The sequence below is a fragment of the Ascaphus truei genome, unplaced genomic scaffold, assembly GCF_040206685.1.
Source record: "Ascaphus truei isolate aAscTru1 unplaced genomic scaffold, aAscTru1.hap1 HAP1_SCAFFOLD_177, whole genome shotgun sequence".
In the NCBI taxonomy this organism is placed as follows: Eukaryota; Metazoa; Chordata; class Amphibia; order Anura; family Ascaphidae; genus Ascaphus; species Ascaphus truei.
Window position 1 is genome coordinate 716,853 of NW_027454667.1, and position 23,998 is coordinate 740,850.

The window sequence follows — 23,998 nt, forward strand, 5'->3', positions numbered from 1 at the left end:
AGAGCAAGTACATCTTCTGTATAGAGCGGCTGTGTTATGATGCAGTTATTGATCATCATTGACATAATCACAAGAATCTTATGCAAAGGGAAATTGTCCGCAGCGAAGTGAGATTTCAGCCCCCAAACGTCTGTAATATTAATGCAATGTCTTACTTTTGTTGCAGTGAACACTGAAGAGACGGATCTACTACAACACTGTACAGGATGAGCATACGCTACAAGCAGCAAAATGATCTTGCAGTTGACAGTATGTTGTTCTGGTAATGTGCACAATTATTATTTATGGGCTACACACCACAGTGCTGGACATATTCTGTTAACTTCAACTCTACTCCTAACATGGAGATGTCTTCCTGGTGTTACTGATTCAGTACATCATATGCACAGTGTGGTTATGATATGATGGATTGATTTAATGAACCCACCAACCAATGATGACATCTGCATCATCTTCTGTAAAGTGCAGCTACAGCATGATATTATCAGCATTTGGTGCGGTATAATCAGAGGTATCTATGTGCTTTTGTGCCTGTTTTAAGTCCTCCAGCTTAACGCCCCTACACCTCCCACTACACAGGCATACTTACTTATGCATACACTGACATCTGGCATACCTACACACACCCCAGGGCCACTTCCTTCCCCTGATGTCAGGGAGAGGATGGGCATGCAGAGTGCAGTAAGTCTCCACGTTACTCTGGCCAACAGTCTTGGCCTACCTCCAGCATCTGTCACCCACAACATCTGTTCCCTCCTTGTAAAGTGCTGAACTATCTCACCTGGGTCAGTGCTATAGCTGATCACAGTGCCCGATCAGGATGTCACTGTGACAGGCAGCAGTGCAGATTGACCGGTCAATCAATGCAGTGCCGCAACATATGCACTAAATGAGATTTCCGTGCCCCCAGTCAGGTTACTCCCTGGGCAGTGACCCTGCTCACACCCTCCCCTAGTTCCACCTCTGATCACAATTATCTCTCTTGGAGAGTGTAGCAAATTGGAGTTGGGGGAATCTCACCTCTGCCATGCATGGTCACAATCTGGGCACAGGACCCAAATAGTGGGCAATGTGGCACTTCTTACAGTAGAGAATAAGTAACTTTATTCTTTACTTGTGTATTAAGGACCTTATTTGCATTAAATTCAGTCCACATGGGACCAAGACTTTCTGGCTTACTGAACAAAGTGGAATTGTTTCGTAGAGGGTGGAGAATTGTATTTTATCTGAAATTACCCCCTCTGCACAAAATACAAACAATTATACCCATACAAGTACCTTGTGGAAGTTGTTGCCCTCTATCTTCCTGTGGTCTCTCCCTGTTTCTCACCGTGCCTCCTCCCATTTCCTTGCACCTCTGCGTCTCCGCATATATCCCTATACTCAGAGCCGGCTCCGGTCAGTGACATGGGATGCCCAAATATGAGCATACCCATATATGGGCATCCATGCCACTGACCGGAGCCCGCTCTGTTGCGGATATGGAGAGAGACTGGGAGATTTACATCCCCTTATAATTCATATGGTGCATAGTACCGGCACGTATTGTTTTACCGGTACTGTGTACCTTCCTACTTTCACACTGGTACAGTATATGCTGCAGTGGGACTGAGAGGGATATATTGGTAACACATAGTCATTGTTGGGGGAATTCAATCCATTTTGAAAATAGTAATGAAATGTTTTTTACTTTTCTTTTTTTTCAGTAATGAAGAATGAAACATTTCTGTTAAAATTGAATTGGAGGTGAACTGGATTCATCATCAACTCTGCACCAGTGTGAATTGATGTTCTTTAATGTTCTGATAAGGTACATGCAACATCTCTTCCTCAACCCCTGCACCACTCTCTGCCTCTTGCCTCTCTCTCTCCACCTCCCTGCTAAGCGTATTAACCCATCTAATGTAATCCACATTCCATGTCTCACTTTACTCTTCACTTCTCACGTGCCCTCTGGAATGACTGCTCTCTGACTAACAAGGTCTATTTGTACATGACCTCTTCTGCTCTCATCCACCACCTCTCATTCCCCTCACCCCTGTCCTACTCGATACCTCAGCTTAATTGAACTCTCTCCTCTGACATCTACCCTTATCTCTAACCTCTCCTCACTTTCTGCTTAAACTAACTATCTTGTTAACTTTTACAATGCTATCATCTCCTCCTCCCTCCTCCTCCTTCCTCCTCCCTCCTCCATTATATATATACCCCTTCTAGGCTCTGACACACTCATCCCTCTAAGGCCATGATTATCATGGGCACATGCTTGGTCGTCCACAGTGCGTGCGAGCGATGCAGAGCCGCCTCGGACCTCAGTGCAGGGATTGCTGCATACCCCCAGCATCTGTCACCCACAAACAATACACACACTAATACTCCCCACAATACACACTATAATACCTCCTCAATACTAATCTCCTTAATAATATTATAGCTCCAAACACAATATACACAACACCCTTACACAAGATACACAATCTAGTACTCTCCTCTGCACCTCTACACACAATATAATACTCCCACACACACAATATACACACTACCCTCCTACCCCCATAAAATACAACCAATAATACACACACACTTTGTGGATGTTGGGACCAGCTCCCGGCATGCACCAGTGAAAGAGAGAGGCCCGCAGAAGCTCGGAAGAACTCCCTCCATCCGTGCCTTCCTCCGTTTCACATCTTCTCCCTGTCTCTCTCCCTCCCTTTCCTTGCATCTCCCTGCGTCTTTACGTATACCCAGTCAGTGACGGCTCTGGTCACGTGATGCCTTAATATGGGCTTATCCATATATGTTCATCCACGTCACTAATGTGATGCCCGCACTGTTGCGGAGCTGGTACTTACGACGGGCACTTATTGTTTTATCAGTACTGCGTACCTGACTCTACCGGCCTACTTTCAACACTAGTACAATATGTGCTTCACTACGAGTGAGTGGGGAATATTGGCATCACACAGTCACTGTTGAATATGCCATTCAATCCATTTTGAAAATAGTAATGCAATGTGGTTTTGTTTTGTTTGCTTTTTGCAGTAATGAAGAATGGAAAAGTTATATTAAAATTAAATTGGAGGGGGACTAGATTCAGCATTTCATCATGAACTCTGCACTTGTGAGAATTTAACTTCTTGAATACCCTGACAGGTACACGCAACATTAAGACTATAATCTGCTGTGCAAGCTTTCGTGCTATACCTCCCCCTCAGGTTTTGATTTATACATTTGCTCCCTCAATTCATGTCCTCTAATATTTGAAAGCTCTCTCCTAGCATTTTCTCTTTACCACAGAACGTCATCCCAATGTAACCTCTCTCTTGTTCTTTCTGCTTGCTGTTTCCTCACTCCTCTGTTAAACTTTTCTAATTTCTCTAACTTCCACACTCCTGCTTTTATCCACATGTTCTCCTCTTTCCTTCCCCTACCTTTGCATGTGTCTACACACTGCACCATTTGTACAGACCTCTATTGCAGCTATTTCTGCACTGCTCAATGAAAAGCACTCTTTAATATCCTATTCTCTGTGCCCCCTCTCTCTGCGCCCCCTCTTTTGGCGCCTCCTCTCTCTGCGCCCCCTCTCTCTGCGCCTATCTGTCTCATTCTCTCTACGTCCCTCTCTCTCTACATAGAGCTATCTCTGTCTCTCTCTACACCTATCTCTGTGTCTCCTTCTATGTTTGCTGATGTGTGGGATATCTCTTATAATCTTGAACCTGCTCATATACACATCGGGCCTCCCTGCCTCTGCCTCCCTGCTAAGAGTGTTAACCTATCTAATGTAATCCACATTCCTTTCCTTACTTTTCTCTTCCCTTCTCCTATGCCATCTGGAATGTCCGTTCTCTGACTAACAAGGCTCTAGTTGTACATGACCTCTTCTGCTCTCATCATTCACAATCAGTCATTCCCCTCACCCCATCTTACCTGTCCCACTGATTTGCCTCTGCTTAATTAAACTCTCCTCTGACATCTACTCTAACCTCTCTGCTCTCTCTCTCTTTCCGCTTAAACTAACAATCTTATTAACTCTTACAATGCTATCCTCCTATCTATATGCCCCCTCTAGGCTCTGACACACTTGTCCCTCTAGCCCACACCCTTGGCTAAATTCCCAAACATGTTCATCACACTTCCACTCGCTGTTCTTAATGCCTATGAAGGAAATCACACAATTGATATTTGATTTTTCTACAGTAAAAATGTCTCCAGTCCTGTATAAAGCTGCTCTCTGGGGCCAAACCACACTACTTTTTTTTCACATTCATCAACACTCAAATTTAATTTACGCCGTCTTTTTTTCCCTGTATTTGACTCCCTCCACTAACCTTCTCCTCACACTTGCCATCCTTCCTTCACTTCTCCTCAAGCATTTGACTACTTCAGAGGCAAGGTGGATGCCACCCACAAGGAGATTCCTTCTGTCCCTTCCCCCTTCTCTCCTTCTACCTAATTCTCCTTCTGCATTTGACTCCTTTTCTTCTCTTACAGAGCTGGAAGCTAATCATCTTCTCTTCTCCCTCTACCACATGCCCTCTAGATCGTATCCCCTCACACCTTACTGCATCTTTTAGTCCCCACTCTCACCCACATCTTCAATTCCTCCCTATTCTCTGGCTCTTTACCCTCTTACTTTAAGCCTGTAGTGGTCACCCTTTTCTCAGAAACAACCTACACCCTATGTGCCTTACTAACTACCGCCCTGTATCCCTCCTGCTGTTTGTCTCCTAATTGCTAGAATGTCAACATTCTTAAATCACATTCCCTCCTGGATCCTTTACAACCTGCCTTTCGTACAGCTCGTTCTACAGACTGTGCTTAAAGCAAATTCCCAAGGTCACTTTTCCCTACTAATCCTACTTGATCTATCTGCTGCGTTTGATGCTCTCAATCACTCTCCTCCTTCATATTCTAAACTCTCTCTTGGTATCCGTAACACAGTTCTATCCTGGTTTTCATCATAACTTTCCTGTCACACATTCTCCATCTCTGTTGCTAACATGTCTTCGTCTTCTATTGATCTGTCTGTGGGTATACATCAGGGCTCTGTTCTGAGATCTCTCTTTCTCTCTACATACTATCATTTGGTGACCTCATCAACTCTTTGTGACAATCCTATAAATAACAAATACAAATATCAGGTCATGGGAATAAGTGATTTGGACATAAAAGTAACATTTCGGAAGTGTGGACAACTAATACATCTTGTAGATTGCCTTTACAGTGTGATGTCATTGATTCAGTAGATTGTGTGCAGACCAGGACTGCAGTACAGTGTCACTCACATGGATGACTTGCGTGGTAGAAGCTCAAGAACAAGGATGTCAAACTCCAGTCCTCGAGGGCAGCAAACAGGCCAGGTTTTCAGGATATCCCTACTGAAAACCTGGCCTGTTTGGGACCCTCGAGGACTGGAGTTTGACATGCATGCTCTAGAAGGAGCACAGCTGTGGGTGGGAGGTGGATTTGCTTTGCATCAAATGGTTTGGAGCAAGGTTTATTGTATGTATTATCATAATAACAATGCAATGCTTAACTTTTATTTCAGGAGGGATGACTGCAGAACAGAAGTGAATATTGAAGCCATGTGTTCCTTTTCTTGCAAAAGAGAAAATTTGAAGGACAGTTGAAGAGAAGGAAAATTACTACACAGAGACAGATAAGCAATGTGTATATTTCTCATTTACCATTTAGTATTTGTCGTTTTATTGACTCCACACAATCCGGCTGCTACGGGTTTCACATTGAATATTTTCATCTCTACTCTACCCCTTCCTGTGATCTGAACCATGCAAGTTTTCGTTGATTCAATACATCATGAGTAGAGGGTGGCTACAGTATGAAGTAAAGACCCAAGGACCACATCTACTACCATTCATAACAAGAACATGTGCAGTAGCGCACAGCTGCAGTTCTATGTGATTGTTATGAAAGATTGAGGTGGTTCAATTCTATGAATCTGGAGTGGGATGGATCCTGTTTGCATCATATGGTTTCATCTAGGCCAGTAGATTATATAACTCTCAGTACAGGTTACACATGGCATCAGTATTAGTGATTTAAAGAGGAGGAAAGCTTCAATGTGGAGAACAAAGCCAAGTAATGTTGAAGTTACTCCTTTTACCATTTACTTGGTCAGTCTGTACTGTCTACTCCCCACACAGCTGCTAAGGATCTTCCATTTTAAATACTTTCACCTCCTATTCTGCACTGCTTTGCTGCCCATTATTCAGAGATGCGTTCCAGTCATGTTTACCACTCTGAATCTCTCTGCAGTCATTGGTTCAGCACATCATGGGTAGAGCATGGCTACAGATACAGCAAGCTATTATTCTTTTACCGGCTGATCATCCATAATATTGCATTAAAACATAGAATATCACTTAATTTCCAAAAGATTCAGTGATGCTGATAATGCAGAATCTCACAACATTTCCCATCATAATGCCATAATGCACCAGTGGGAGAAATAATCCTTGCTATATCTGTACATTGTGTGACGTATTACCTCCATGACCATTGAGAGCAAGTACATCTTCTGTATAGAGCGGCTGTGTTATGATGCAGTTATTGATCATCATTGACATAATCACAAGAATCTTATGCAAAGGGAAATTGTCCGCAGCGAAGTGAGATTTCAGCCCCCAAACGTCTGTAATATTAATGCAATGTCTTACTTTTGTTGCAGTGAACACTGAAGAGACGGATCTACTACAACACTGTACAGGATGAGCATACGCTACAAGCAGCAAAATGATCTTGCAGTTGACAGTATGTTGTTCTGGTAATGTGCACAATTATTATTTATGGGCTACACACCACAGTGCTGGACATATTCTGTTAACTTCAACTCTACTCCTAACATGGAGATGTCTTCCTGGTGTTACTGATTCAGTACATCATATGCACAGTGTGGTTATGATATGATGGATTGATTTAATGAACCCACCAACCAATGATGACATCTGCATCATCTTCTGTAAAGTGCAGCTACAGCATGATATTATCAGCATTTGGTGCGGTATAATCAGAGGTATCTATGTGCTTTTGTGCCTGTTTTAAGTCCTCCAGCTTTACGCCCCTACACCTCCCACTACACAGGCATACTTACTTATGCATACACTGACATCTGGCATACCTACACACACCCCAGGGCCACTTCCTTCCCCTGATGTCAGGGAGAGGATGGGCATGCAGAGTGCAGTAAGTCTCCACGTTACTCTGGCCAACAGTCTTGGCCTACCTCCAGCATCTGTCACCCACAACATCTGTTCCCTCCTTGTAAAGTGCTGAACTATCTCACCTGGGTCAGTGCTATAGCTGATCACAGTGCCCGATCAGGATGTCACTGTGACAGGCAGCAGTGCAGATTGACCGGTCAATCAATGCAGTGCCGCAACATATGCACTAAATGAGATTTCCGTGCCCCCAGTCAGGTTACTCCCTGGGCAGTGACCCTGCTCACACCCTCCCCTAGTTCCACCTCTGATCACAATTATCTCTCTTGGAGAGTGTAGCAAATTGGAGTTGGGGGAATCTCACCTCTGCCATGCATGGTCACAATCTGGGCACAGGACCCAAATAGTGGGCAATGTGGCACTTCTTACAGTAGAGTATAAGTAACTTTATTCTTTACTTGTGTATTAAGGACCTTATTTGCATTAAATTCAGTCCACATTGTACCAAGACTTTCTGGCTTACTGAACAAAGTGGAATTGTTTCGTAGAGGGTGGAGAATTGTATTTTATCTGAAATTACCCCCTCTGCAAAAAATACAAACAATTATACCCATACAAGTACCTTGTGGAAGTTGTTGCCCTCTATCTTCCTGTGGTCTCTCCCTGTTTCTCACCGTGCCTCCTCCCATTTCCTTGCACCTCTGCGTCTCCGCATATATCCCTATACTCAGAGCCGGCTCCGGTCAGTGACATGGGATGCCCAAATATGAGCATACCCATATATGGGCATCCATGCCACTGACCGGAGCCCGCTCTGTTGCGGATATGGAGAGAGACTGGGAGATTTACATCCCCTTATAATTCATATGGTGCATAGTACCGGCACGTATTGTTTTACCGGTACTGTGTACCTTCCTACTTTCACACTGGTACAGTATATGCTGCAGTGGGACTGAGAGGGATATATTGGTAACACATAGTCATTGTTGGGGGAATTCAATCCATTTTGAAAATAGTAATGAAATGTTTTTTACTTTTCTTTTTTTTCAGTAATGAAGAATGAAACATTTCTGTTAAAATTGAATTGGAGGTGAACTGGATTCATCATCAACTCTGCACCAGTGTGAATTGATGTTCTTTAATGTTCTGATAAGGTACATGCAACATCTCTTCCTCAACCCCTGCACCACTCTCTGCCTCTTGCCTCTCTCTCTCCACCTCCCTGCTAAGCGTATTAACCCATCTAATGTAATCCACATTCCATGTCTCACTTTACTCTTCACTTCTCACGTGCCCTCTGGAATGACTGCTCTCTGACTAACAAGGTCTATTTGTACATGACCTCTTCTGCTCTCATCATCCACCACCTCTCATTCCCCTCACCCCTGTCCTACTCGATACCTCAGCTTAATTGAACTCTCTCCTCTGACATCTACCCTTATCTCTAACCTCTCCTCACTTTCTGCTTAAACTAACTATCTTGTTAACTTTTACAATGCTATCATCTCCTCCTCCTCCCTCCTCCTCCTCCCTCCTCCATCATATATATGCCCCTTCTAGGCTCTGACACACTCATCCCTCTAAGGCCATGATTATCATGGGCACATGCTTGGTCATCCACAGTGTGTGCGAGCGATGCAGAGCCGCCTCGGACCTCAGTGCAGGGATTGCTGCATACCCCCAGCATCTGTCACCCACAAACAATACACACACTAATACTCCCCACAATACACACTATAATACCTCCTCAATACTAATCTCCCCAATAATATTATAGCTCCAAACACAATATACACAACACCCTTACACAAGATACACAATCTAGTACTCTCCTCTGCACCTCTACACACAATATAATACTCCCACACACACAATATACACACTACCCTCCTACCCCCATAAAATACAACCAATAATACACACACACTTTGTGGATGTTGGGACCAGCTCCCGGCATGCACCAGTGAAAGAGAGAGGCCCGCAGAAGCTCGGAAGAACTCCCTCCATCCGTGCCTTCCTCCGTTTCACATCTTCTCCCTGTCTCTCTCCCTCCCTTTCCTTGCATCTCCCTGCGTCTTTACGTATACCCAGTCAGTGACGGCTCTGGTCACGTGATGCCTTAATATGGGCTTATCCATATATGTTCATCCACGTCACTAATGTGATGCCCGCACTGTTGCGGAGCTGGTACTTACGACGGGCACTTATTGTTTTATCAGTACTGCGTACCTGACTCTACCGGCCTACTTTCAACACTAGTACAATAAGTGCTTCACTACGAGTGAGTGGGGAATATTGGCATCACACAGTCACTGTTGAATATGCCATTCAATCCATTTTGAAAATAGTAATGCAATGTGGTTTTGTTTTGTTTGCTTTTTGCAGTAATGAAGAATGGAAAAGTTATATTAAAATTAAATTGGAGGGGGACTAGATTCAGCATTTCATCATGAACTCTGCACTTGTGAGAATTTAACTTCTTGAATACCCTGACAGGTACACGCAACATTAAGACTATAATCTGCTGTGCAAGCTTTCGTGCTATACCTCCCCCTCAGGTTTTGATTTATACATTTGCTCCCTCAATTCATGTCCTCTAATATTTGAAAGCTCTCTCCTAGCATTTTCTCTTTACCACAGAACGTCATCCCAATGTAACCTCTCTCTTGTTCTTTCTGCTTGCTGTTTCCTCACTCCTCTGTTAAACTTTTCTAATTTCTCTAACTTCCACACTCCTGCTTTTATCCACATGTTCTCCTCTTTCCTTCCCCTACCTTTGCATGTGTCTACACACTGCACCATTTGTACAGACCTCTATTGCAGCTATTTCTGCACTGCTCAATGAAAAGCACTCTTTAATATCCTATTCTCTGTGCCCCCTCTCTCTGCGCCCCCTCTTTTGGCGCCTCCTCTCTCTGCGCCCCCTCTCTCTGCGCCTATCTGTCTCATTCTCTCTACGTCCCTCTCTCTCTACATAGAGCTATCTCTGTCTCTCTCTACACCTATCTCTGTGTCTCCTTCTATGTTTGCTGATGTGTGGGATATCTCTTATAATCTTGAACCTGCTCATATACACATCGGGCCTCCCTGCCTCTGCCTCCCTGCTAAGAGTGTTAACCTATCTAATGTAATCCACATTCCTTTCCTTACTTTTCTCTTCCCTTCTCCTATGCCATCTGGAATGTCCGTTCTCTGACTAACAAGGCTCTAGTTGTACATGACCTCTTCTGCTCTCATCATTCACAATCAGTCATTCCCCTCACCCCATCTTACCTGTCCCACTGATTTGCCTCTGCTTAATTAAACTCTCCTCTGACATCTACTCTAACCTCTCTGCTCTCTCTCTCTTTCCGCTTAAACTAACAATCTTATTAACTCTTACAATGCTATCCTCCTATCTATATGCCCCCTCTAGGCTCTGACACACTTGTCCCTCTAGCCCACACCCTTGGCTAAATTCCCAAACATGTTCATCACACTTCCACTCGCTGTTCTTAATGCCTATGAAGGAAATCACACAATTGATATTTGATTTTTCTACAGTAAAAATGTCTCCAGTCCTGTATAAAGCTGCTCTCTGGGGCCAAACCACACTACTTTTTTTCACATTCATCAACACTCAAATTTAATTTACGCTGTCTTTTTTTCCCTGTATTTGACTCCCTCCACTAACCTTCTCCTCACACTTGCCATCCTTCCTTCACTTCTCCTCAAGCATTTGACTACTTCAGAGGCAAGGTGGATGCCACCCACAAGGAGATTCCTTCTGTCCCTTCCCCCTTCTCTCCTTCTACCTAATTCTCCTTCTGCATTTGACTCCTTTTCTTCTCTTACAGAGCTGGAAGCTAATCATCTTCTCTTCTCCCTCTACCACATGCCCTCTAGATCGTATCCCCTCACACCTTACTGCATCTTTTAGTCCCCACTCTCACCCACATCTTCAATTCCTCCCTATTCTCTGGCTCTTTACCCTCTTACTTTAAGCCTGTAGTGGTCACCCTTTTCTCAGAAACAACCTACACCCTATGTGCCTTACTAACTACCGCCCTGTATCCCTCCTGCTGTTTGTCTCCTAATTGCTAGAATGTCAACATTCTTAAATCACATTCCCTCCTGGATCCTTTACAACCTGCCTTTCGTACAGCTCGTTCTACAGACTGTGCTTAAAGCAAATTCCCAAGGTCACTTTTCCCTACTAATCCTACTTGATCTATCTGCTGCGTTTGATGCTCTCAATCACTCTCCTCCTTCATATTCTAAACTCTCTCTTGGTATCCGTAACACAGTTCTATCCTGGTTTTCATCATAACTTTCCTGTCACACATTCTCCATCTCTGTTGCTAACATGTCTTCGTCTTCTATTGATCTGTCTGTGGGTATACATCAGGGCTCTGTTCTGAGATCTCTCTTTCTCTCTACATACTATCATTTGGTGACCTCATCAACTCTTTGTGACAATCCTATAAATAACAAATACAAATATCAGGTCATGGGAATAAGTGATTTGGACATAAAAGTAACATTTCGGAAGTGTGGACAACTAATACATCTTGTAGATTGCCTTTACAGTGTGATGTCATTGATTCAGTAGATTGTGTGCAGACCAGGACTGCAGTACAGTGTCACTCACATGGATGACTTGCGTGGTAGAAGCTCAAGAACAAGGATGTCAAACTCCAGTCCTCGAGGGCAGCAAACAGGCCAGGTTTTCAGGATATCCCTACTGAAAACCTGGCCTGTTTGGGACCCTCGAGGACTGGAGTTTGACATGCATGCTCTAGAAGGAGCACAGCTGTGGGTGGGAGGTGGATTTGCTTTGCATCAAATGGTTTGGAGCAAGGTTTATTGTATGTATTATCATAATAACAATGCAATGCTTAACTTTTATTTCAGGAGGGATGACTGCAGAACAGAAGTGAATATTGAAGCCATGTGTTCCTTTTCTTGCAAAAGAGAAAATTTGAAGGACAGTTAAAGAGAAGGAAAATTACTACACAGAGACAGATAAGCAATGTGTATATTTCTCATTTACCATTTAGTATTTGTCGTTTTATTGACTCCACACAATCCGGCTGCTACGGGTTTCACATTGAATATTTTCATCTCTACTCTACCCCTTCCTGTGATCTGAACCATGCAAGTTTTCGTTGATTCAATACATCATGAGTAGAGGGTGGCTACAGTATGAAGTAAAGACCCAAGGACCACATCTACTACCATTCATAACAAGAACATGTGCAGTAGCGCACAGCTGCAGTTCTATGTGATTGTTATGAAAGGTTGAGGTGGTTCAATTCTATGAATCTGGAGTGGGATGGATCCTGTTTGCATCATATGGTTTCATCTAGGCCAGTAGATTATATAACTTTCAGTACAGGTTACACATGGCATCAGTATTAGTGATTTAAAGAGGAGGAAAGCTTCAATGTGGAGAACAAAGCCAAGTAATGTTGAAGTTACTCCTTTTACCATTTACTTGGTCAGTCTGTACTGTCTACTCCCCACACAGCTGCTAAGGATCTTCCATTTTAAATACTTTCACCTCCTATTCTGCACTGCTTTGCTGCCCATTATTCAGAGATGCGTTCCAGTCATGTTTACCACTCTGAATCTCTCTGCAGTCATTGATTCAGCACATCATGGGTAGAGCATGGCTACAGATACAGCAAGCTATTATTCTTTTACCGGCTGATCATCCATAATATTGCATTAAAACATAGAATATCACTTAATTTCCAAAAGATTCAGTGATGCTGATAATGCAGAATCTCACAACATTTCCCATCATAATGCCATAATGCACCAGTGGGAGAAATAATCCTTGCTATATCTGTACATTGTGTGACGTATTACCTCCATGACCATTGAGAGCAAGTACATCTTCTGTATAGAGCGGCTGTGTTATGATGCAGTTATTGATCATCATTGACATAATCACAAGAATCTTATGCAAAGGGAAATTGTCCGCAGCGAAGTGAGATTTCAGCCCCCAAACGTCTGTAATATTAATGCAATGTCTTACTTTTGTTGCAGTGAACACTGAAGAGACGGATCTACTACAACACTGTACAGGATGAGCATACGCTACAAGCAGCAAAATGATCTTGCAGTTGACAGTATGTTGTTCTGGTAATGTGCACAATTATTATTTATGGGCTACACACCACAGTGCTGGACATATTCTGTTAACTTCAACTCTACTCCTAACATGGAGATGTCTTCCTGGTGTTACTGATTCAGTACATCATATGCACAGTGTGGTTATGATATGATGGATTGATTTAATGAACCCACCAACCAATGATGACATCTGCATCATCTTCTGTAAAGTGCAGCTACAGCATGATATTATCAGCATTTGGTGCGGTATAATCAGAGGTATCTATGTGCTTTTGTGCCTGTTTTAAGTCCTCCAGCTTAACGCCCCTACACCTCCCACTACACAGGCATACTTACTTATGCATACACTGACATCTGGCATACCTACACACACCCCAGGGCCACTTCCTTCCCCTGATGTCAGGGAGAGTATTGGCATGCAGAGTGCAGTAAGTCTCCACGTTACTCTGGCCAACAGTCTTGGCCTACCTCCAGCATCTGTCACCCACAACATCTGTTCCCTCCTTGTAAAGTGCTGAACTATCTCACCTGGGTCAGTGCTATAGCTGATCACAGTGCCCGATCAGGATGTCACTGTGACAGGCAGCAGTGCAGATTGACCGGTCAATCAATGCAGTGCCGCAACATATGCACTAAATGAGATTTCCGTGCCCCCAGTCAGGTTACTCCCTGGGCAGTGACCCTGCTCACACCCTCCCCTAGTTCCACCTCTGATCACAATTATCTCTCTTGGAGAGTGTAGCAAATTGGAGTTGGGGGAATCTCACCTCTGCCATGCATGGTCACAATCTGGGCACAGGACCCAAATAGTGGGCAATGTGGCACTTCTTACAGTAGAGAATAAGTAACTTTATTCTTTACTTGTGTATTAAGGACCTTATTTGCATTAAATTCAGTCCACATGGGACCAAGACTTTCTGGCTTACTGAACAAAGTGGAATTGTTTCGTAGAGGGTGGAGAATTGTATTTTATCTGAAATTACCCCCTCTGCACAAAATACAAACAATTATACCCATACAAGTACCTTGTGGAAGTTGTTGCCCTCTATCTTCCTGTGGTCTCTCCCTGTTTCTCACCGTGCCTCCTCCCATTTCCTTGCACCTCTGCGTCTCCGCATATATCCCTATACTCAGAGCCGGCTCCGGTCAGTGACATGGGATGCCCAAATATGAGCATACCCATATATGGGCATCCATGCCACTGACCGGAGCCCGCTCTGTTGCGGATATGGAGAGAGACTGGGAGATTTACATCCCCTTATAATTCATATGGTGCATAGTACCGGCACGTATTGTTTTACCGGTACTGTGTACCTTCCTACTTTCACACTGGTACAGTATATGCTGCAGTGGGACTGAGAGGGATATATTGGTAACACATAGTCATTGTTGGGGGAATTCAATCCATTTTGAAAATAGTAATGAAATGTTTTTTACTTTTCTTTTTTTTCAGTAATGAAGAATGAAACATTTCTGTTAAAATTGAATTGGAGGTGAACTGGATTCATCATCAACTCTGCACCAGTGTGAATTGATGTTCTTTAATGTTCTGATAAGGTACATGCAACATCTCTTCCTCAACCCCTGCACCACTCTCTGCCTCTTGCCTCTCTCTCTCCACCTCCCTGCTAAGCGTATTAACCCATCTAATGTAATCCACATTCCATGTCTCACTTTACTCTTCACTTCTCACGTGCCCTCTGGAATGACTGCTCTCTGACTAACAAGGTCTATTTGTACATGACCTCTTCTGCTCTCATTCACCACCTCTCATTCCCCTCACCCCTGTCCTACTCGATACCTCAGCTTAATTGAACTCTCTCCTCTGACATCTACCCTTATCTCTAACCTCTCCTCACTTTCTGCTTAAACTAACTATCTTGTTAACTTTTACAATGCTATCATCTCCTCCTCCCTCCTCCTCCTTCCTCCTCCCTCCTCCATTATATATATACCCCTTCTAGGCTCTGACACACTCATCCCTCTAAGGCCATGATTATCATGGGCACATGCTTGGTCGTCCACAGTGCGTGCGAGCGATGCAGAGCCGCCTCGGACCTCAGTGCAGGGATTGCTGCATACCCCCAGCATCTGTCACCCACAAACAATACACACACTAATACTCCCCACAATACACACTATAATACCTCCTCAATACTAATCTCCCCAATAATATTATAGCTCCAAACACAATATACACAACACCCTTACACAAGATACACAATCTAGTACTCTCCTCTGCACCTCTACACACAATATAATACTCCCACACACACAATATACACACTACCCTCCTACCCCCATAAAATACAACCAATAATACACACACACTTTGTGGATGTTGGGACCAGCTCCCGGCATGCACCAGTGAAAGAGAGAGGCCCGCAGAAGCTCGGAAGAACTCCCTCCATCCGTGCCTTCCTCCGTTTCACATCTTCTCCCTGTCTCTCTCCCTCCCTTTCCTTGCATCTCCCTGCGTCTTTACGTATACCCAGTCAGTGACGGCTCTGGTCACGTGATGCCTTAATATGGGCTTATCCATATATGTTCATCCACGTCACTAATGTGATGCCCGCACTGTTGCGGAGCTGGTACTTACGACGGGCACTTATTGTTTTATCAGTACTGCGTACCTGACTCTACCGGCCTACTTTCAACACTAGTACAATATGTGCTTCACTACGAGTGAGTGGGGAATATTGGCATCACACAGTCACTGTTGAATATGCCATTCAATCCATTTTGAAAATAGTAATGCAATGTGGTTTTGTTTTGTTTGCTTTTTGCAGTATTGAAGAATGGAAAAGTTATATTAAAATTAAATTGGAGGGGGACTAGATTCAGCATTTCATCATGAACTCTGCACTTGTGAGAATTTAACTTCTTGAATACCCTGACAGGTACACGCAACATTACCCAAATCTTCTGACATACAAGGGAATAGAGAGGGTAGATGCCAATTGGAGAGGTGGGGATCGCCTGCGTAAGCTATGCCAACGAGAAACCTTCTGGATATATAAATTGAAGACACTAACACCCAGAGGACTCAACATAGACATTGATCTGGGGGCATTTATGTGATCACCCAGACTACGGCCTACATATTCCATTCATTGGACATCATGTATGCTTAAACTAAGGCGATCACTAACCTGCATTTTCTCCTCCAACCACAGATATACCCGCCCAAAGCTCTGGAATTCTCTCCTCCATTTGGGATTGGACTGCATTATTGAAGACTGCCTTTAAAACCATAGATCCTCATTTTTTATCTTATGGTATACTATTTTTAACTTATAATTTTTACCCGGGACAGAGCCTTTTTTCTAGTCCATTTGATTATATGCAGAGATTTTTTGTATATTTTATACACAATTTTTTGCTTTTTATTATTATTTTTTTTTTTTTTTTTTTTTTATTTTTATTTTTTTTTTATTTTTTGTTTCATGATTTTATCCACTCCACCTGCCTCCCACAGCAGTGTGTTTTAAACTCGGTTAGCAAACAACAAGAGCATGTTAATTCACTTGTCATACTCACTCACATAGGACATCATTTTAATATGTTGCTCACCATTAGTATTTGAATATTATTCTATTATTATCCCCATTATCATTACCTCCAACCAATTCACATTAGGTATTAAACCTAATCACATTAGAGTATTTCTAATCACTCTGTACTTTAAATATTTAAAACACCTATCTTCAGTTAATTAAGATCAGATTTTATTTAATACTTTTAAAAGTAACTCACATTATGATATGTACCATTTATAAACTACTTTCATTAATTTATAACAGGCAATTTAATCTAATTTAATTATAATAAATTTAATCACTCTGCACTTTAAACACTAAAACACTTTTTTCAAAAACACAATACTAGATTATACCTAACACTCCTTAAATTAACTCACATTAGAACATACACTATTTATGAATTAACCTTAATTTAGTACTATAATATTTTGGACCCTTAATACACAAGATTAAATCATACTTATTATTTTTAAGAGCAAACACAATTTAGAATATATATCACATTTTTAATCACTGTACAACACTATAAATATATAAGAATAGACACACAACTCAGCACATATAAACAACTTTATTAGGTTGCACTCGAGACAATTATGGCACAGTATAATCTTTATACTTTATGCAGCAGCAACCAGAGACATACACAACACCTTTCAAGATACTCTTAAGGCATCTTTTAACCCCTTCAGTATTTAGTCATAAGTGAAAGTACATAGATACAGAACATGCAATAACGCAGTATACAAGGGACTGCGCACGAACTTTTCTTCCTTTTTCCCTTTTTTTTTCCCCCTTTTTTTCAACAAGGCGGAACTTTATTGAGACGCACAAGGACATACGATTGTACTGCCTGAAAACTTTATTATTTAGACCACCACACATGTGCGACCCAATAGAAGATAGGATGCGCGCGCACCCTACAAGATGGGATACGCGCGCACATCACAAGATGGCGACGTTCAGTCGCATTAGAAGAACAGGACTGCAAATCATTGCAATAGAAGATGGGATGCGCGCGCACCCTACAAGATGGGATGCGCGCGCACATCACAAGATGGCGACGTCCCGTCGCATTAGAGGAACAGGATTGCAATTAATGCAATTAACACAACGACCAGGATTGGCTAAACCCGGCATAAAAGAGGCTGGAAACAGCAGGAACACATCTACAGAGCCTGAGGAAGTCCAGTACTTGGACGAAACGCGTTGCTCTTTTACCTGGAACATTTTAACAGCACATCACAGAGGAGACAGAGGTGTAGTTGTAGCTCCCCATCCGGACGCGGAAGGCGGGACCCCCTACTACTATACACCATACTGTCCCCCCTTTGCTTTTACTTCCCTAAGAAACGTTGGTTTCTGTTTTTGTTTTTATTTTTATTTCTCATGTTTTTTATTAAAGTTAGTTTGTACCCTCCAGACCCTAGTGTCTTTTATATGCGTTATACCCCATCTTCACCATCAGCTACATCAGGAATAGAAGAACAAAGATACCGCTAGAAGTGTGTACTCACACTGGCCCGTGTGAGTATTGTGTTATTTTTACCATATACACCATTGTACCCCACCCTTTCATCACCTGATACTAATTGGGTAACACCCATAAGAAAACAAGATACCAAGATAAGAGCACACTCACACCAGCCCGTGTGAGTGCAATAGTATAATATATTTTTATGGTGGTCTATAAACACACCATCCCCTCCCCCACATTGACGTATATATGTATATGTGTTAACCCTATCCTCCTTTCTGTTTATACGAGAGGAAATCCTCCTGGAGCGGCACTCTGAACCAACGAAGCAAGCAACCTATACTCCAAGAAGAAGAACCCACACCGCAAGAAGAAAAGCCTCACCAGAAGCACACGGGATTCCAAAAGAAACCTTGATGCGATTGGGCTTACACAAGGCCGTGTAAGTTGTATTTACTTTTATTCTATTCTTTCACCAATACATACGAACCCATGTGTGTCTATCCTTCAAATTAGACATTAGACACCTGAGCTACCACACTCACTCAGGATATAACTACTTTATTTTAAAAAGCGATTACCAGTTCTACAACACTGCCTGTTTCCAACTATTGTGCTCCCCCATCCTTTTTGTATTCACACGCAACATTAAGACTATAATCTGCTGTGCAAGCTTTCGTGCTATACCTCCCCCTCAGGTTTTGATTTATACATTTGCTCCCTCAATTCATGTCCTCTAATATTTGAAAGCTCTCTCCTAGCATTTTCTCTTTACCACAGAACGTCATCCCAATGTAACCTCTCTCTTGTTCTTTCTGCTTGCTGTTTCCTCACTCCTCTGTTAAACTTTTCTAATTTCTCTAACTTCCACACTCCTGCTTTTATCCACATGTTCTCCTCTTTCCTTCCCCTACCTTTGCATGTGTCTACACACTGCACCATTTGTACAGACCTCTATTGCAGCTATTTCTGCACTGCTCAATGAAAAGCACTCTTTAATATCCTATTCTCTGTGCCCCCTCTCTCTGCGCCCCCTCTTTTGGCGCCTCCTCTCTCTGCGCCCCCTCTCTCTGCGCCTATCTGTCTCATTCTCTCTACGTCCCTCTCTCTCTACATAGAGCTATCTCTGTCTCTCTCTACACCTATCTCTGTGTCTCCTTCTATGTTTGCTGATGTGTGGGATATCTCTTATAATCTTGAACCTGCTCATATACACATCGGGCCTCCCTGCCTCTGCCTCCCTGCTAAGAGTGTTAACCTATCTAATGTAATCCACATTCCTTTCCTTACTTTTCTCTTCCCTTCTCCTATGCCATCTGGAATGTCCGTTCTCTGACTAACAAGGCTCTAGTTGTACATGACCTCTTCTGCTCTCATCATTCACAATCAGTCATTCCCCTCACCCCATCTTACCTGTCCCACCGATTTGCCTCTGCTTAATTAAACTCTCCTCTGACATCTACTCTAACCTCTCTGCTCTCTCTCTCTTTCCGCTTAAACTAACAATCTTATTAACTCTTACAATGCTATCCTCCTATCTATATGCCCCCTCTAGGCTCTGACACACTTGTCCCTCTAGCCCACACCCTTGGCTAAATTCCCAAACATGTTCATCACACTTCCACTCGCTGTTCTTAATGCCTATGAAGGAAATCACACAATTGATATTTGATTTTTCTACAGTAAAAATGTCTCCAGTTCTGTATAAAGCTGCTCTCTGGGGCCAAACCACACTACTTTTTTTTCACATTCATCAACACTCAAATTTAATTTACGCTGTCTTTTTTTCCCTGTATTTGACTCCCTCCACTAACCTTCTCCTCACACTTGCCATCCTTCCTTCACTTCTCCTCAAGCATTTGACTACTTCAGAGGCAAGGTGGATGCCACCCACAAGGAGATTCCTTCTGTCCCTTCCCCCTTCTCTCCTTCTACCTAATTCTCCTTCTGCATTTGACTCCTTTTCTTCTCTTACAGAGCTGGAAGCTAATCATCTTCTCTTCTCCCTCTACCACATGCCCTCTAGATCGTATCCCCTCACACCTTACTGCATCTCTTAGTCCCCACTCTCACCCACATCTTCAATTCCTCCCTATTCTCTGGCTCTTTACCCTCTTACTTTAAGCCTGTAGTGGTCACCCTTTTCTCAGAAACAACCTACACCCTATGTGCCTTACTAACTACCGCCCTGTATCCCTCCTGCTGTTTGTCTCCTAATTGCTAGAATGTCAACATTCTTAAATCACATGCCCTCCTGGATCCTTTACAACCTGCCTTTCGTACAGCTCGTTCTACAGACTGTGCTTAAAGCAAATTCCCAAGGTCACTTTTCCCTACTAATCCTACTTGATCTATCTGCTGCGTTTGATGCTCTCAATCACTCTCCTCCTTCATATTCTAAACTCTCTCTTGGTATCCGTAACACAGTTCTATCCTGGTTTTCATCATAACTTTCCTGTCACACATTCTCCATCTCTGTTGCTAACATGTCTTCGTCTTCTATTGATCTGTCTGTGGGTATACATCAGGGCTCTGTTCTGAGATCTCTCTTTCTCTCTACATACTATCATTTGGTGACCTCATCAACTCTTTGTGACAATCCTATAAATAACAAATACAAATATCAGGTCATGGGAATAAGTGATTTGGACATAAAAGTAACATTTCGGAAGTGTGGACAACTAATACATCTTGTAGATTGCCTTTACAGTGTGATGTCATTGATTCAGTAGATTGTGTGCAGACCAGGACTGCAGTACAGTGTCACTCACATGGATGACTTGCGTGGTAGAAGCTCAAGAACAAGGATGTCAAACTCCAGTCCTCGAGGGCAGCAAACAGGCCAGGTTTTCAGGATATCCCTACTGAAAACCTGGCCTGTTTGGGACCCTCGAGGACTGGAGTTTGACATGCATGCTCTAGAAGGAGCACAGCTGTGGGTGGGAGGTGGATTTGCTTTGCATCAAATGGTTTGGAGCAAGGTTTATTGTATGTATTATCATAATAACAATGCAATGCTTAACTTTTATTTCAGGAGGGATGACTGCAGAACAGAAGTGAATATTGAAGCCATGTGTTCCTTTTCTTGCAAAAGAGAAAATTTGAAGGACAGTTGAAGAGAAGGAAAATTACTACACAGAGACAGATAAGCAATGTGTATATTTCTCATTTACCATTTAGTATTTGTCGTTTTATTGACTCCACACAATCCGGCTGCTACGGGTTTCACATTGAATATTTTCATCTCTACTCTACCCCTTCCTGTGATCTGAACCATGCAAGTTTTCGTTGATTCAATACATCATGAGTAGAGGGTGGCTACAGTATGAAGTAAAGACCCAAGGACCACATCTACTACCATTCATAACAAGAACATGTGCAGTAGCGCACAGCTGCAGTTCTATGTGATTGTTATGAAAGGTTGAGGTGGTTCAATTCTATGAATCTGGAGTGGGATGGATCCTGTTTGCATCATATGGTTTCATCTAGGCCAGTAGATTATATAACTCTCAGTACAGGTTACACATGGCATCAGTATTAGTGATTTAAAGAGGAGGAAAGCTTCAATGTGGAGAACAAAGCCAAGTAATGTTGAAGTTACTCCTTTTACCATTTACTTGGTCAGTCTGTACTGTCTACTCCTCACACAGCTGCTAAGGATCTTCCATTTTAAATACTTTCACCTCCTATTCTGCACTGCTTTGCTGCCCATTATTCAGAGATGCGTTCCAGTCATGTTTACCACTCTGAATCTCTCTGCAGTCATTGGTTCAGCACATCATGGGTAGAGCATGGCTACAGATACAGCAAGCTATTATTATTTTACCGGCTGATCATCCATAATATTGCATTAAAACATAGAATATCACTTAATTTCCAAAAGATTCAGTGATGCTGATAATGCAGAATCTCACAACATTTCCCATCATAATGCCATAATGCACCAGTGGGAGAAATAATCCTTGCTATATCTGTACATTGTGTGACGTATTACCTCCATGACCATTGAGAGCAAGTACATCTTCTGTATAGAGCGGCTGTGTTATGATGCAGTTATTGATCATCATTGACATAATCACAAGAATCTTATGCAAAGGGAAATTGTCCGCAGCGAAGTGAGATTTCAGCCCCCAAACGTCTGTAATATTAATGCAATGTCTTACTTTTGTTGCAGTGAACACTGAAGAGACGGATCTACTACAACACTGTACAGGATGAGCATACGCTACAAGCAGCAAAATGATCTTGCAGTTGACAGTATGTTGTTCTGGTAATGTGCACAATTATTATTTATGGGCTACACACCACAGTGCTGGACATATTCTGTTAACTTCAACTCTACTCCTAACATGGAGATGTCTTCCTGGTGTTACTGATTCAGTACATCATATGCACAGTGTGGTTATGATATGATGGATTGATTTAATGAACCCACCAACCAATGATGACATCTGCATCATCTTCTGTAAAGTGCAGCTACAGCATGATATTATCAGCATTTGGTGCGGTATAATCAGAGGTATCTATGTGCTTTTGTGCCTGTTTTAAGTCCTCCAGCTTAACGCCCCTACACCTCCCACTACACAGGCATACTTACTTATGCATACACTGACATCTGGCATACCTACACACACCCCAGGGCCACTTCCTTCCCCTGATGTCAGGGAGAGGATGGGCATGCAGAGTGCAGTAAGTCTCCACGTTACTCTGGCCAACAGTCTTGGCCTACCTCCAGCATCTGTCACCCACAACATCTGTTCCCTCCTTGTAAAGTGCTGAACTATCTCACCTGGGTCAGTGCTATAGCTGATCACAGTGCCCGATCAGGATGTCACTGTGACAGGCAGCAGTGCAGATTGACCGGTCAATCAATGCAGTGCCGCAACATATGCACTAAATGAGATTTCCGTGCCCCCAGTCAGGTTACTCCCTGGGCAGTGACCCTGCTCACACCCTCCCCTAGTTCCACCTCTGATCACAATTATCTCTCTTGGAGAGTGTAGCAAATTGGAGTTGGGGGAATCTCACCTCTGCCATGCATGGTCACAATCTGGGCACAGGACCCAAATAGTGGGCAATGTGGCACTTCTTACAGTAGAGAATAAGTAACTTTATTCTTTACTTGTGTATTAAGGACCTTATTTGCATTAAATTCAGTCCACATGGGACCAAGACTTTCTGGCTTACTGAACAAAGTGGAATTGTTTCGTAGAGGGTGGAGAATTGTATTTTATCTGAAATTACCCCCTCTGCACAAAATACAAACAATTATACCCATACAAGTACCTTGTGGAAGTTGTTGCCCTCTATCTTCCTGTGGTCTCTCCCTGTTTCTCACCGTGCCTCCTCCCATTTCCTTGCACCTCTGCGTCTCCGCATATATCCCTATACTCAGAGCCGGCTCCGGTCAGTGACATGGGATGCCCAAATATGAGCATACCCATATATGGGCATCCATGCCACTGACCGGAGCCCGCTCTGTTGCGGATATGGAGAGAGACTGGGAGATTTACATCCCCTTATAATTCATATGGTGCATAGTACCGGCACGTATTGTTTTACCGGTACTGTGTACCTTCTTACTTTCACACTGGTACAGTATGTGCTGCAGTGGGACTGAGAGGGATATATTGGTAACACATAGTCATTGGTGGGGGAATTCAATCCATTTTGAAAAT

The 23,998-nt window shown here is 42.8% G+C and overlaps 1 long non-coding RNA gene across 2 annotated transcripts; it reads left to right on the forward strand.

Moving 5' to 3' along the window:
- The first annotated feature begins 8,240 nt into the window (after positions 1–8,240).
- On the forward strand, positions 8,241–22,590 carry LOC142476840 (uncharacterized). 2 transcript variants are annotated; one of them, XR_012791996.1, is made up of 8 exons: positions 8,241–8,335; positions 9,567–9,677; positions 12,075–12,194; positions 13,215–13,310; positions 14,755–14,858; positions 16,091–16,201; positions 21,355–21,474; positions 22,495–22,590. It is a non-coding gene; the product is annotated as an uncharacterized LOC142476840 (long non-coding RNA). The 2 variants fall into 2 exon arrangements; XR_012791997.1 differs by lacking the exon at positions 9,567–9,677 and having other exon boundaries at positions 8,246–8,335.
- Positions 22,591–23,998: the final 1,408 nt, after the last annotated feature.